The sequence below is a fragment of the Aotus nancymaae genome, unplaced genomic scaffold (genome assembly GCF_030222135.1).
Source record: "Aotus nancymaae isolate 86718 unplaced genomic scaffold, 86718_ANA_hifiasm-v0.15.2.pri h1tg000057l, whole genome shotgun sequence".
NCBI lineage: Eukaryota > Metazoa > Chordata > Mammalia > Primates > Aotidae > Aotus > Aotus nancymaae.
This window is the reverse complement of record NW_026988471.1, coordinates 32,664,930-32,680,739: the sequence shown is the minus strand read 5'-3', so window position 1 is coordinate 32,680,739 and position 15,810 is coordinate 32,664,930. Positions and strand designations below refer to the sequence as shown.

Below are 15,810 nucleotides of genomic sequence, written 5' to 3'. Positions count from 1 at the left end.
GGCAGGAGAATTGTTTGAACCAGGAGGCAGAGGTTGCAGTGAGCTGAGATCATGCCATTGCACTCCAGCCTGGGTAACGAGCGAAACTCCGTCTCAAAAAAAAAAAAAAAAGATTCAATGAGGACAGCTCTACCAGCAGGATTTGACAGCATGATATCTCACAGAAAGTTCTCCGCTCCCAGACATGGGTCCCTTGGTTTCCTGCCTCGGAAGCACAGCAGTAGGCATCGTAGGGAGGTGAAGAGATTCCTCAAGGATGACCCTTCCAAGCCTATCCACCTCACAGCCTTCCTGGCATGACCTACATCATGCAGGAAGTCAACAGGCCAGGATCCAAGGTGAACAAGAAGGAGGTGGAGGCTGTGACCACTGTGGAGACGCCACCCATGGTAGTTGTGGTCATTGTGGGCTACGTGGAAACCCCTTAAGGCCTCTGGACCTTCAAGACCATCTTCGCTGAGCACATCAGTGATAAGTGAAAGAGGCATTTCTATAAGAACTGGCATAAATCTAAGAAGAAGGCCTTCACCAAGTACTACAAGAAATGGCAGGATGAGGATGGCAAGAAGCAGCTGGAGAAGGCCTGCCAAGTCATCTACGTCATTGCCCATACCCAGATGTTCCTGCTTCCTCTGTGCCAGAAGAAGACCCATCTGATGGAGATCCAGGTGAACAGAGGCACCATGGCCGAGAAGCTGGACTGGGCCCACAAGAGGCTGGAGCAGCAGGTATCTGTGAACCAAGAGTTTGGGCAGGACGAGATGATCAACATCATCAGGGTGACCAAGGGCAAAGGCTACAAAGGGGTCACCAGTCATTGACACAGAAAGAAGCTGCCTCACAAGACCCACCAAGACCTGTGCAAGGTGGCCTGTATTGGAGCATGGCATCCCACCCATTTGGCCTTCTCTGTGGCACATGCTGGCCAGAAAGGCTACCATCACTGCACTGAAATCAACAAGAAGATCTGTAAGATTGGCCAGGGCTACCTTATCAAGGACAACAAGCTCATCAAGAACAATGCCTCCACTGACTATGACCTGTCTGACAAGAGCATCAACCCTCTGAGTGGCTTTGTCCACTATGGTGAAGTGACCAATGACTTTGTTATGCTGAAAGGCTGTGTCATGGGAACAAAGAAGTGAGTGCTGACCCTTCGCAAGTCCTTGCTGGTCCAGACTAAGCAGCAGGCTCTGGAGATTGACCTTAAGTTCATTGACACTACCTCCAAGTTTGGCCATGGCCATTACCAGACCATAGAGGTGAAGAAAGCATTCATGGGACCACTCAAGAAAGACCAAATTGCAAAGGAAGAAGGAGCTTAATGCCAGAAACAGATTTTGCAGCTGGTGGAGTCTCAATAAAAGTTATTTTCCACTGAAAAAATAAGATTCAATGAGAACAAATACTACATAATTCACTAAGGAAGGAGTTTCTACAAACACATATGGGATAATATCTGGAATTAGTCCAGCAGACATTCCAGTAGTAAAAACAACACTATCTCATTATATCTGGCACTGATTAGATCCTTTGCTAATATGTCTTACCTAGTTCTCCTTTTTACAAATAAGAGAAATATATGGAACTTAAATTGAGAGCCAAAGAAAACGTAAGTATAATGATAATAATGACATAAATTCCTTTTGAGAGATCTTTTTCTCTCCCAAATATTTTTATATTTGCTATTTCATTTGGTTTTCAGACAACTTGGAAAAAAAATATTAGAAGATGGAGGTAAAAATCTTCCCTAAGGCTTTTTTTTTTTTTTTTTTTTTTTCTGAGACAGAGTCTTGCTCTGTTGCCTAGGCTAGAGTGCAGTGGCACAATCTTGGTTCACTGGAACCTCCACTTCCTGGGTTCAAGCAATTCCCCTGCCTCAGTTTCCTGAGTAGCTGGGATTACAGGTGTGTACAACCATGCCCAGCTATTTTTTTTTGTATTTTTAGTGGAGATGGGGTTTCACCATGTTAGTTAGGCTGGTCTCGATCTCCTGACCTCATGATCTGCCTGCCTCGGCCTCCCAAAGTGCTGGGATTACAGGCATGAGCTACCACACCCAGTCACCTACTTTTTTTAAAGTCCAACTCTCAGGCACATTCCAATTTCTAAAATCAGAATCAAGCATTATCTCTTCCTTCCACTGGTAGAAACTGTGGGGATCCACTCAGGGTGGTGGGAAACATATTAGAGAAAGTTATAGAATAAGGCCAAGAAGTTTGCATAGTTTCAGTAGAAGTTTCAGCTGAAGGCAGCCTAAACCCTGTTTATATTTAGTTAATAAGAAAAGCAAATAGCTAGGGTATGTGAGGGAGTTTATCTGAATAATTTGTTTACTCATGTGGTCTTAAAACTAACTCTTGAGCCAGATAACCCTCTTGGGGGAAGGTCGACCAGGGAGATTACCCTCTAATGGTGTTTTGGGCTCAAAACCTGGCCTTTAATCTTGCTCAACAAGTGTGTTGACTTACAGCCTCTGTTATTAAATCTATACTGAATAAACGCAGAGAGGGGAAACTAGTCAGGGTCATGTAGCTGCAATCTCTCTCTATGAGTAGCTCACAACCCCCTAGCCCACTCATTCACTGTATTCTGTGTGTGAGTGCATTTATTCATCTGTCATGCAGCTGGGGTCTGTGGGACAAACCCCAGCAATAAACACTAGACTGGACACTTTGAGGATAGGAGGATCTGCAAATATAGCGACAAAGCATACTCTCTCCTTCACTATGCTTATAGTTCAGTGGGGAGAGTCAGAAAAAAAACACAATGCAAAATAGCACATTTTGGCTTGCATTATTCTTTTATGTCCTAAAAGAGGAGACAATTGTTCTCATTTCAGTGAATCAAGATCCACCCCTTTGAACAAGCCAGAAATCCAGGAATCTTTCCTCATTATTCCCTCTCCCTTACCAGCCACATCCAGTCCATCAAGTCCTGTCAACCTTACCTTCTAAATATTTTTCAAACATTCTTTCCATCACCATTGCCATAGCCTGAGTTCAAGCCACCATTATCTCCCATAGGCATGAATTGCACTGCCTCCTAAATAGCCTCCCTGCTTCCATTCTGAGTCCACCCAATGTTCTCTGCACACTTCAGGTGAACTGATGTGGTAAAAACATAAATCTAGTCATAGGTTTTCCCACTCAAACCACTTCAGGAACTTTTCATCAGCCTTATGGTAAGGTGTAAAATTCCTTAATTTAGATCACAAAGGCTTGCTTGATCTAGCCCCTGCCTAGCTCTGCAGCCCCACCATCTGCCACTGTATCACTCTCTCTTTGCTCTCTGTCACTTTGGTCTTCCTTCGGGTCATTGAACATTCCTCAGTACTTTGTACTTCCTAGTTTTTCCCTTGTCCTTCCTTTCCCAACAATGCTCTATCCCCTCCCCATCTTCACATTGTAGCCCAAATGTTACTTAGGCAGGGAAGACTTCGTTCACTTTGTAGACACAATTGGTTCTTCATAATGCTCATCACAACTTATAGCTATGTATTTATTGTGTAATTATTTAAGTCTGTCTCCCGCTTCCACCCTGTTCCCACTGCACTGTAAGCTCTATGAAGGCAGGGACGATGTCTTTGTTGCTTACTTTGTATCCCTGTAGCCTAGCACATTGCCTAGCACATGGTAGGAGCTCCATAAATATATAATGAATGAGCAAAAAGATGACTACGTGAATAAAGGAATACCGAAATAAAGATCCCGTGAAAGAGGTCACCCTGGAAATGAGCACTGAGGGGGAAATAAGATTGCAATAGTCAGAAAAGGGTAGGGAGGAACTTCCATCCTCCAAGAACTGTGAGAAGCAAAGACAAAGAGACAAGAAGTCATAAAGCAGAAGAGAGAATCATGAAGAGTCCATACTTATTTAATTGAATGTATACAGTAATGGAATATTAGCCTAGAAAGATGTGGATTCATCATGAAGATCCTAGAATGCAGGATAAAAAATAGTATTTAATTACATAGTGATTCATCACCATTTTATGAGCAAGAAGTGACAAATGTGAAGTGAAATTTGGGTAGTATTCCATGCTTGTTCATAAAGAGTGTAAGACAATTAAAACCATAAGCTAATAATACCACGGAAAACACAGTTCTTTTTAAAAGCTATTGATCTTGATTCCTGTTCAGCCATGTGATAATTTCAAAATAAAAAATAAATAAAATAAAAGCTATTAACATCATACATTTGAAAAATATTAAAGATACTATGTCCTTGATAGAGAGTGTAGATAAAAGAGATTTCTAAGGTGGAAATTCACAGATCAAGATGGTGGATTGAAGCAACCGAATTTATAACACAGAATCCCCCAGAACCTCAGAAACTGGGAGCACCAGGTACTTCTAGAAATAGAGTTAAAAATAAGAGGACTGGACCAGGCACAGTGGCTCACACCCATAATCCCAGCATTTTGTGAGGCCAAGGTGGAAGAATCATTTGAGCCCAGGAGTTTGACATCAGCCTGGTTAACACAGGGAGACCTCAACTCTATAAAAATTTAAAAATGTAGCCAGGCATGGTGGTGCACTTCCAGCTACTTGGAAGGCTGAGATGGAAGGATTGCTCGAGCCCAGGAGTTCCAGGCTGCAGAGAGCTGTGATCACGCCACGGCACTCAGTTTGGGTGAGAGAGTGAAACCCTGTCTCAAAAAAAAAAAAAAAAAAAAGATAAGACTGGTTGGAAGTTGGTTTTTTGAGATATAGATCACTAAAACCCCTCTTTCCTTGCAAACAGGAGTTTTATTCTCTGAAAAAAAAATTAATAATACAGGATCTCTATACTGAGGAGCATCTAGCACAGATAAGGATAAGAATATGATATGGAAAATAAAGGTGGGAGTATTAGGGTTTACATCTCCATGCTAAAATTTCCAGTTCTCTTCTCCAATTTGGATCCCAGAATTCTAGCAACACACACATATTTTCTAGACAGGAGATGAAAAGATTCTTTTTGGGTGAATTTGACCAGCCCAAAAGGAAAAACTGATACTGGAACATATGAAAAGGTCCAGTCAAATCATCCTGTGGTGCATCCCATAAATGACAATCACCAACCATCCAGTAAAATCAGTACAGTTGTTTTCTTTTTCCTTTTTTTTTTTTTTTTTTTTTTTGAGACTGGAGTCTTGCTCTAGGCTGGAGTGCAGTGGCACAATTTCGGCTCACTGTAACCTCTGCTTCTTGGGTTCAAACGATTCTTCCACCTCAGCCTCCCGAGTAGCTGGGACCACAGGCACGTGCCACCATGCCCGGCTATTTTTTGTATTTTTAGTAGAGACGAGGTTTCACCATGTTGGCCAGTATGGTCTCGATCTCTTGACCTCGTGATCCGCCCGCCTCGGCCTCCCAAAGTGCTGGGATTACAGGCGTGAGCCACCACACCCGGCCTCTTTTTTTTTTTTTTTTTTTTTATGAGACCGGGTCTTACTCTGTCACCCAAGCTGGAGTGCAATGGTGCAATCTGAACTCATTGCAGCCTCCATTTCCTGAGCTCAAGAGATCCTTCCACCTCAGCCTCCTAAGTAGCTGGAACTATAGGCACATGCCACCACATCCAGTTAATTTTTGTATTTTTTGGAAGAGATGGGGGTCTCACTCTGTTGCTCAAACTCCTGGCTCAGGCAATCCTCCCACCTTGGCCTCCCAAAGTGCTGGGATTACAGGCATGAGCCACCATGCCAGGCTTCATGCAGATTTTTCCATACAAGTCTAATTCTCTCCTCTCACATAGGAGAATCACCAGACACATGAGGAAAGTATCTAAGCTGAATGACAGAAACCAAAATTTAATCAACTGATTTAAAAAACCAACTTTTGGAAATGGACTCTTAAGGGACCCTGGGGAATAAATCTAATGTTGATAATCTTAGAAAAATAGAAGGGGATATTATATCCATGAAACAAAAACAGAATAGTATTAAAACAAAATAAAGAGAAGAGCCAAAATGAAACATTAAAAATCCAAGGGTCAAAATGAAAAACTCAGTAGACACTTTGGAAAATAACAGTGGAGAAATCTCCCAGAGACGAGCTAAAAAAAAGAGAGCTGCAAAAAAGAGCAGCAAAAAGAGAGCTGAAAACCAGGAGTGGAAGGACAGCAACATTAGAGAGCCAGCCCAGCAGATTCACCAGCCAAACAGTAGAGTTTCCAGCAGAATAGAGAATGGAGGGAAGGAAACCATTAAAAGAATGATTCAAGAAAATAGCCCAGAGCTAGAGGACATGTTTTTCTAGACTTTACAGGCCTAATCCATGTGGCCAGCACAAATAATAAAAATAGATGAGGACTAAGCTTGGATTTTTTTATCTTACCCAAATTCCTACCTAAGTGTCTAGGGAGTCATGCCCTACAAACCATAAATTCTCATCAGATGGGCTTTATTTGACCCTATATAACATGACTTACTTTTCAATCTGACTCTGGCATAACATTATGAGACAAGGAAAAATATCTTTAACTCCAAAATATATTCCCTTGCCGTACCTTAAAATTGCCCTGCAAAGTCTCTTCGGGAAAAATCCACATTCTATAGAGAATATCCATACCCCTTGTTTTCCTTCCTTCCTTCCCAGATCCAGGAGCTAATCAACTAAGAACCCTTTTAAGTCTGATAAAAAAACAATTTACAACCTACTCTTTCTAAAGTCTGCTATCTAAGAGCTTCCTCTCCACAATAAAACTTGGTCTCCACGATCCTTTATCTTTAACCTGGACATTCCTTTCTATCAATCCCAGGTCTTCAGACAACCTCAACCAATTGTCAACCAGGAAATATTTAAATTTACCTATAGCCTGGAATTCCAGGCCCCCCCACTTTCAGTTGTCCCGTTTTTCTAAACCAAACCAATGTATTTGTTAAATGTATTGGATTGATGTCTTATGCATTCCTAAAATACATAAAACCAAGCTATACCACAACCACCTTGGGCACATGTTCTCAGGACCTCCTGAGAGCTGTGTCACAGGCCATGGTCACTCATATTTGGCTCAGAATAAATCTCCTCAAATATTTTACAGAGTTTGACACTTTTTTTCAACATAGATATCATTGTGAAATTTCAGAATATTCAGAGAAAAGAGAAAATCTTACAAGTTTCCAAGGGAGTAGAGAAGAGAAAAACACAGTTTACACGCAAACTTTTTGTTACAAGTAAATTTTCGGTGCCATAGAAGAAGTAGCACTCAAATATAAATTTAATTTTTCTCAGCAAGGCAACTTTACTTTCTGCAGAAAAAAGGGTGCTTCCGTTAGCCACCTTGCCACGAAAAGACACTGAACAAAGGAGACAGGGCCATTTATATCTAACACATCCGCCCTACTGCTGTGTCCTGATTCCTTCCTTCTAGAGGAAAAATATTCTAGAATTGGCTGGAACTGGACTTCACAGTCTAGCCTGCACCCAGCTGGCTAACAACTTAAAACTTTTCTAAAGAGGTAAAGGCAGAGGAGAACAAAGGAAAAGAGGAAGTAACTTGAGGAAGGCTTACAGAAGCAATAACATTTCCAAATAAGGAAGGAGAATAAACTATGACCAAAGACTTGTCTGGGTTTGTCCAGGCATGTCAGGCCAAGTATCTAGATTAACGTGTAAGAACTAAGAACACAGAATACACTTATTTCTTTACTATACTAACAACTACTTTAAGATAATTAGCAAAACTTTAAAGTAAATTAACCTTTGAAGAAACTATTACTTATTCATAATGAACTAAGAGGAAAACTTCGAAGAAGAACCTTTTATTTATTCTTATTTCCTACAGTTTGGGGAGCCAGAATGACTTAGTCTTTTTAACATTAACCTTAAAAAGCAGAAAATAAGACACTAAAAATTCTAGAGGAAAAATATTCTAGAATTCTACCTTCAGACAAAAGTTATCAATCAAGTATGAGGGTAGAATAAAAACATTCTCTTCTGAAAGTCTCAAAAAATTTGCCTCCAAGAAGCTTTCATTTTTGGTAGAATCTTGTGACTCTACCAAAAATGAGAGCATTGTAAAGAGTCAAACTCAGTAAAATATTTGAAGAGATTTATTCTGAGCTAAATATGAGTGACCATGGCCTGTAACACAGCCCTCAGGAGATCCTGAGAACATGTACCCAAGGTAGTAGGGGTAAAGTTTGGTTTTCTACATTTTAGGGAGATGTGAGACATCAATAAAATACATTTGAGATATACATTGGTTTGTTCCAGAAAGATGGGACAACTTGAAGGGGGATGGAGACGTCCAGGCTATAGGTAAATTTTTAAATGTTCTTATTGACAAGTGGTTGCGTTATTATCAATAGAAAGGAATGTCTGGATTGCATACAAGTTTTATCATGCAGCTGAAGCCTCCAGGTAACAGGCTTCAGAGAGAATAGATTATAAATGTTTCTTATCAGACTTAAGGTCTGTGTTGCTGCTAAAGGCTGGTAGGCTTTTCCTGAAAAGAAGGATGAGGGCATAATGAGGTGTGTCCAACCCCTGCCACCCCACCTTCCTGTCATGGCTTGAACCAATCTTTCAAGTTAAATTTGGAGGGCCCTGGCCTAGTGGAGGAAGTCCATTCAGATGGTTGGGGGACCTTCAAATTTTATTTTTGGTTTGCAGAGTCAACCAAGAAAGAAAACATGGGATATAGGAAAAGGCTCTACACAGTAGGCCTAAGAATCAACAGGGAAGGGAAAATCCCAAGATAGGATGTCAGCTCTACACGAGCTACAGAGGCAACCAGTCCAGACTGCAGCAAGTTGGAATAAGCTAAAAGATTCTAGGAGAGCATTTCTTCAAGAAGATAACATTGATAAATTCTCTGACACACCTAAATAAAGAATTGACAAGAGACTTGGAAAAATGTAGAAGAGTTTGGGTTTGAATTAATGATGAGTATGTCTATAAAAAAACAAAGAAAATACACAAACAAAAAGCATAATTATTAAATACAAAAAAATTAAAAATCATGAAAGAAAAGACATACTGTGTACCTCAACTGTGAATAGTCATAGTAACATAAGACTGAGTGATGCTTTAGCCTAAATTATAACGCAATGGGAGAAAGCATAAGAAAGGAGGTGAGGAAAGTGGTGACAGAGAATAAAATCCTTATTTTCCTAGTGAGAATTCAATAAATCATGCCTAAATGTAAAAAATCAAGACCTAGAAATATGAACCTGCTATGTAGATGTATGGTGATATATTCCAAATGAAACAGCAAAAAGAACTTACAGTGGTTGCCTGTAGAGAAGAGGAAATGAAGGTAGAGGAAGACTTTTGTTTTAACTGCGTGTAAGTAAAAGTTCAATAAAAATAAAAACTAAATAAAAGACTATTTTAACTTAAGAAAGCAATAGGTCAAGGATGACGGAGAGATGTGCATGAGAAAAAGAGAAACAGAGACTGATCTATAAATGACTCAGAAGTTTCATATTTAAATATCTAGGAAGATAAGAAAGTCCAAAGGAAAGGTTGAATTTAAAGAGAATAACAACTAAAATTTTAAAAGTAAAGAGTTTATCACAACAACCGACTATCTAGAGACACAAAATCATGGAGAGCCAGCCACTCTCTGTACTTACAGAACTTTAAGGTTGCAAGGGCCCTTAGAGATCAACTTGCTTCTGTTTCTTGAATTTTTTCTAGGACACCCTTTGCAAGGATTGAACATGCTCTATTTGAACACCTATAATGACTGAACGTTCACCATATCCCAAGGTCCCACTCTCTACCTTGAGCTTCTCCGATTCTTTTTTTTTTTTCCTTTGACACAGAGTTTTGCTCTTGTAACCCAGGCAGGAGAGCAGTGGCACAATCTCGGGTCACTGCAACCTCCGCCTGCCAGGTTCAAACAATTATCTAGCCTCAGCCTCCAGAGTAATTAACCACACCTGGTTAATTTTTGTTCTTTTAGTAGAGACAGGGTTTCACCATGATGGCCACGCCGGTCTCGAACTCCCAACCTCAAGTGATCCACCCATTTTGGCCTCCCAGAGTGCTGGGATTACAGGCATCAGCCACCACGCCTGCCCAAGCTTCTCGAATTCTTTAATGGGACTTCCTTAAGCAAAGCCAAATCTGCGTACAAGGCATTGTCTCTTGTGCTACCCTGGACTCTCTCTTCCATTGCTTAAAAATACTATAGATCTGCCCTAAGTATTCTCAGTGATTTAATAACTACCAAAATACTTTCCTGTTTGTCTCTCTGGACTCTTAATTATCAGAAGACCCAACATTTTAGTAAAATAATCTAAATCTTTAAATATGACTAAAAGTGAATGTATAGTAAATGATGTCCATTCATTCCTGACTAGTGAAAGGAACTTGAATAAATGACTTCCAGAGATCCCTTCCATTCTTCTTGAACAAACACAGGAGTGTTTCCTGGACTGGGATCACTATGTAAGGTACAATAACAGGGATGAAGCAGGCAGGGGAAGGCTAAAGGAAGGGATAAGAAGGGCTCTGCCTCCATGCCTTGCTATCTTCAGGTCCTTCTGAAGTTAGCAGTTGTCATGAGGCTTAACTCAAAATCTGTTTCTAAGAAATGGAGTTCAAATTAAAGCCAAGTACAGCAGTGTTGTTTCCAGAATAATTTGAGTCTTCAAGCTGTGCTAAGTGCCTTTTTGCCTCTACACATGAAAATTACTACATTTTTCAGTTTGTTTCTATTTAAAGGAAAATGGTTTAGGTGATTATAGAGGAGTAGCTGGTCGATTCTATCCAAATTCCACTCGTGATTTTTATGTTAAAATTCCAAAAGTCTCTTTAATAGATAATTTATGTTCCTCTAAGATAGTTTTTTTTTTTTTTTAGAATAATAAAAGCCCTCAAACTTCCCAGAGGCAAAAAAAATTATACTCAATGTGAGATCTTAGAGCTTAGCTCTTGCTAGAGGCCTATCCATCTTATATGATCAAGAGATATTCTCCAATACTTCTCTGTGGGTGACTGAAAACTGTAAAAGAGTGGTGAGACATATATTCTTGATTTTCTTTCTTTTTTTTTTTTGAGATGGAGTTTCACTCTTGTTGCCCAGGCCGGAGTACAATGACGTGATCTTGGGTCACTGCAACCTCTGCCTCCTGGTTTCAAGCAATTCTCCTGTCTCAGCCTCCCTCGTTGCTGGGATTATGGGTGTGTGCCACCATGCCCGGCTAATTTTTTGTCTTTTTAGTAGAGACGGGGTTTCACCATGTTGGTCAGGCTGGTCTCCACCTCCTGACCGCAGATGATCCACCCGCCTTGGCTTCCCAAAGTGCTAGGATTACAGGTATGAGCCACCATGCCCTGCCTGGACTTGACTTTTACCAGTGTCAAAAGCAGAAGTGTCTCAAAATCTCTTATTTTAAAAAATCTAATTTTTCTGGTATTCATTTTCTTAAATTTAATTTTTATTTATTTACTCATGAAATATTGATTGGGCATCTACTATGTGATCAGCCCTGTTCTGCCCACAGGGGATGCAGCAGTGAACAAGGCAGGAAAAGATCCCTGGAGTTCACATTTTAGGGATGGGAGGACAGATAATGAGATTTGTATTTATATTTATCTTATTCTACTATATAAAGAAAAAAAAAAAACAACAACAGGGTGATGTCCTAGACAGTGACTGTAAGGAGTGGTGACTGATCACACAGAGTAATCAGAAAAACCTTCTCAGTGGAGATAGTAAAAGTGAAAAACAAGTGTCAAGAAAAAAATCAGCCACATAAAAGGTCTGGGGAAAGAATAACCAGGCAGAGGAAAGAGCAAGTGCAAAGGCCTAAGAGAGTTTGTACATGACTATGATTGTGCTACAAGAGTGTTCTCAGGGGAATTTTAATGTCTTTAGTGATAGTGGATGCCTTCCAGCATCTGACCACTCAGCTGAGTGCTCATCAACTAAAGCATTTATTCCCCCAGCTCTCAGACTACTGCAGCTGATGCCTTTTAGCTGAACCTCACCCTAGGAATTGCCCACAGCCTAAGAAAGTCTCTCTGCCTCCCTGGAAGCAGATCATATCCAATGACTGGCCACAGAGTTATAAAAACCCACTTGCTTCTAAGAGCCATCCAAGTCATTAGCGCACCATGGCTTAATTCTTCTATCTTGATTGCAGCACATTTCATCTCCTCTCTCTGCCCAGTCCTGCTTCCTTCACTGCCCTACAGGTATTGATTCTGAGAGCACTTTTCCACATATCTGTATGCAGATCTCCATCTCAGCATCTCTTTCCCTGGGGCATCCAGCTTAAAGCCAAGGTTGATCACTTTAGTCACTTGTAAACATTAAAATATGACAGCAGGCCTACGCAATAAAGCAAGACTCCATCTCTAGTGGAAAATAAAATTATCTGAGAGTGGTGGCACACACCTACAGTCCAGATACTCAGGAGGCCAAGGCAGGAGGATGGCTTGAGCCCAGGAGGTTGAGGCTAAAGTGTGCCATGATTGCATCACTGTACTCCAGCCTGCACAACAGAGCAAGACTCTATCTCAAAAAAATAAAACATAACAGCAGCACCATCACCAAATTTAGAAATCATTTAAGAGTGTCAGTGTTTTTAATCTATCCATTCGTAATTAAAGATAACATGACATGAAGTCCTAATTGATCTCCATTCTTCTAGTTTTGTCACACTAAAATCTGTCCCCACATTGTTGAATATTGATTCCTAACCACAAATTTGATCATGGTAATCCTTTGGTAAAGCCCTTCAGTGGCACTCATGGCCTTGAAGACAACGGCTGAGCTCCATGGTCCACAGGTCTCTTCATGACCTAACATCTGCCTTCCTGTCTAGCCCTTCCACTGACCTGATTCAACCCTGGACCCATGGCATTTGAGTTATGCTGTTTCACATCCTCTTGCCTGCCTTTGAACCTGTAGTTTTCTCTGCTTAGCAAATCCCTCTTTAGTCTTTATTATTACTTTTTTTTAAAGACGGGGTTTCACCATATTGGTCAGGCTTGTCTTGAACTCCCGACTTCAGGTGATCTGCCCACCTTGGCCTCCAAAGTGCTTGGATTACAGGCGTGAGCCACCACGTCTGGCATCCTCTTTAGTCTTTAAAGCCACCTTCTCTGAAAGCCTTCCTTAGCCCTCATGCCCAGAGTTCCTAACATCCTCTTGTACCTCTACTCTATACTGTGCACTTTTTATTGTTGTACATATTATTGTAAACATCTGCCCATTTCTGCTGCTCAGCTGCACTATCATTTCCTTGAAGTCAAAGACTATGTTCTATTTAATATCAACCCCTTCAGTGCCAGGCACTTTGGAGACACTCAGAAAGCCTGCCTCACCCTGATTTCATCAAGGAAATAGTATAGACAAGACACAAAACATATTTGTAAAATAGATGCCTAACTCGCAACTGTTTTCCAATTATAAAATCCATCTTAGTAGAAAGGTTACCTTTTACTGGGCCCTAACAAAGAAGGGTATTTTAGTCCATTTTCACATGAAGACATACCCAAAACATGGAAAGAAAAAAGGTTTAATTGGACTTTTTATAGTTCCACATGGCTGGGGAAGCCTCAGAATCCTGGTGGGAGGCAAAAGGCATTTCTTACATGGTGGCAGCAAGAGAAAAATGAGGAAGAAGCAAAAACAGAACCCCTGATAAACACACCAGCTCTTGTGAGACTGATTCACTATCACGAGAATAGCACAGGAAAGACCAGCCCCCACAATTCAATTACCTCTTTCTGGGTCCCTCCACAATACATGGGAATTCTGGGAGATATAATTCAAGTTGAGATTTGGGTCGGAACACAACCAAACCATATCAGAGGGGCAGATGTACAATGTTTGTATGGTAAATGCAACTGCCGGGCCCCAATCTCTGCAAGTCTCAAGGGTCTAAAATCTTAAGGACTCCCACAGACTACTGCATTTCCATACTCACCCACTTCAGTTTCCACTCTGTTAACACCTTGTCATAAGTATTTGTTCATCTTCCAGTTGATTTAAAATGAAAGAAAAGACAATGGGCAGATCAGAGCAACACCCCGAGTGAACTGCTTATGCTCACAAGTGTGAAAACTACCAAAGCCATCGGTGAGTCAAAGAACTCCTGGTTTGCCAATTAACAGAGAACAAGAGTATGCTTCCAGAAACCTTCCTGGGGGGGGTGCTGCATTCAAACATTGACTATTGATAATAGCAATGATGAGCTCAACAAGAGATATAATCTTACCGTCCTGACAATTCCAGTGCTCAGAATGGACAGTGTTCTAGCAGAAAAGTCAGTGACTTTCAGTTAGAATACTTGTGCTTCAATTCTCTTAAGAATATATGCCCTTCAGGAAGATATTTAACTTCTCTTAGCTTGACTCTCCTCATCTGTAATACATAATTATCTGTAACTCACACCACCCTTGTGAGAATTAAATAAAAATAGGGTCATGTGTGAGAAAGTGCCTTGTCTAGGCACTTGCATGATTAAAGTTTGAATAACTCTTCACTCAAAGCAACAAGTATTTTCACCAAAAGTATTTTCCTTAGATTGTAAAACGTAATCACAACAAATCAAAAGAAATTGATTCTTATAGATTAATATCATCATTCAAACTCACTTGCATGAGTTTAAGATAAGGTGATTTTGAATTTCTCATTTCAATCTTCTATACAATCAGAAAATCCCTTTAAGAAGCTATGACAGGCCGGGTGCGGTGGCTCACACCTGTAATCCCAGCATTTTGGGAGGCCGAGGTGAGCAGAACACAAGGTCAGGAGATCCAGACCATCCTGATCAACATGGTGAAACTCCATCTCTCCTAAAAATACAAAAATTAGCTGGGCATGGTGGCATGTGCTTGTAATCCCAGCTACTCAGGAGGCTGAGGCAGGAGAATCGCTTGAACCTGGGAGGTGGAAGTTGCAGTGAGCCGAGATCACGCCACTGCACTCCAGCCTGGTGACAGAGCAAGACTCCATCTCAAAAAAAAAGAAAAGCAATGAAAAACTTTGATTTTTTTCCCCTAAATAAGCTGTTGAAGAATGACAGCTAGATAGTAAAAAAGAAAATCAACCCCTCTGGAAAGTTAGTACCTTTATATACCTTTTTATCCCAGAAAATGCCTAAGCAGATTAAAAGCTTTCTACATTTCTGAAAAGCTCATTTTTGTCTGACCACCTGTGTTCTAAATTGTACAATAATGGAATTTTAAAAGATTGTGATAGTAAGTCTCTCCAATCAACATATCATAAAACCAACACCACGAAAAATTCACCTCTCCGGCACAGAATGGAAAGACAGCTGCTCAGATCTGAGAGATGTAAAATGGTGAGCTTATTTTTTTTTAATCATGTTACTCATTGATTGTAAGGGTTGGTAATACTTAAACACAATGCTTGAATTGAGAAAAAATAATCTACAAGCTTTTGTGTCTTTTGGTATGCAAAATGATAAGTCCTGTCAAGTAGACTAGAGAATAAAGCAAATCTTTATTAAATAAAAAAACTATTAATCGGCCTTTAGTGTAGCCCTGCTTGATGCAAATTATATTACTTGTCAAGACTTTTGTTTAGTTGCAAATAAAAGGTTTAGTGGATAAAGGTTTGGCCTTTCGCTACAGGTTTTTTGCCAAACTGTGACCTGAAATGAATGAATTGGTATTGAGTGGGGCCTCCTGACTCTGTAATTTAATGCTGACAGTAATTAGCTGAGAAGGTGGTGTTATAATGAAAGCCCAGGGCATGGTGTTTATGTGATTTTACATAGCTGCAATGGATGGCACCTCCTTTTTCCATCTTTTTCATTTACTACCTCTGAAAAAGAAGAAGGTGCAAGTCATAAAAGATACAGGCTGCTTGACTGTCTGATAAATCTCTGGA

At 40.4% G+C, this 15,810-nt stretch overlaps 1 pseudogene; it reads left to right on the top strand.

Annotated features, from left to right (window-relative positions):
* Positions 1-281: 281 nt before the first annotated feature.
* LOC105733111 (large ribosomal subunit protein uL3-like) lies at positions 282-1,370 on the top strand (annotated as a pseudogene).
* Positions 1,371-15,810: the final 14,440 nt, after the last annotated feature.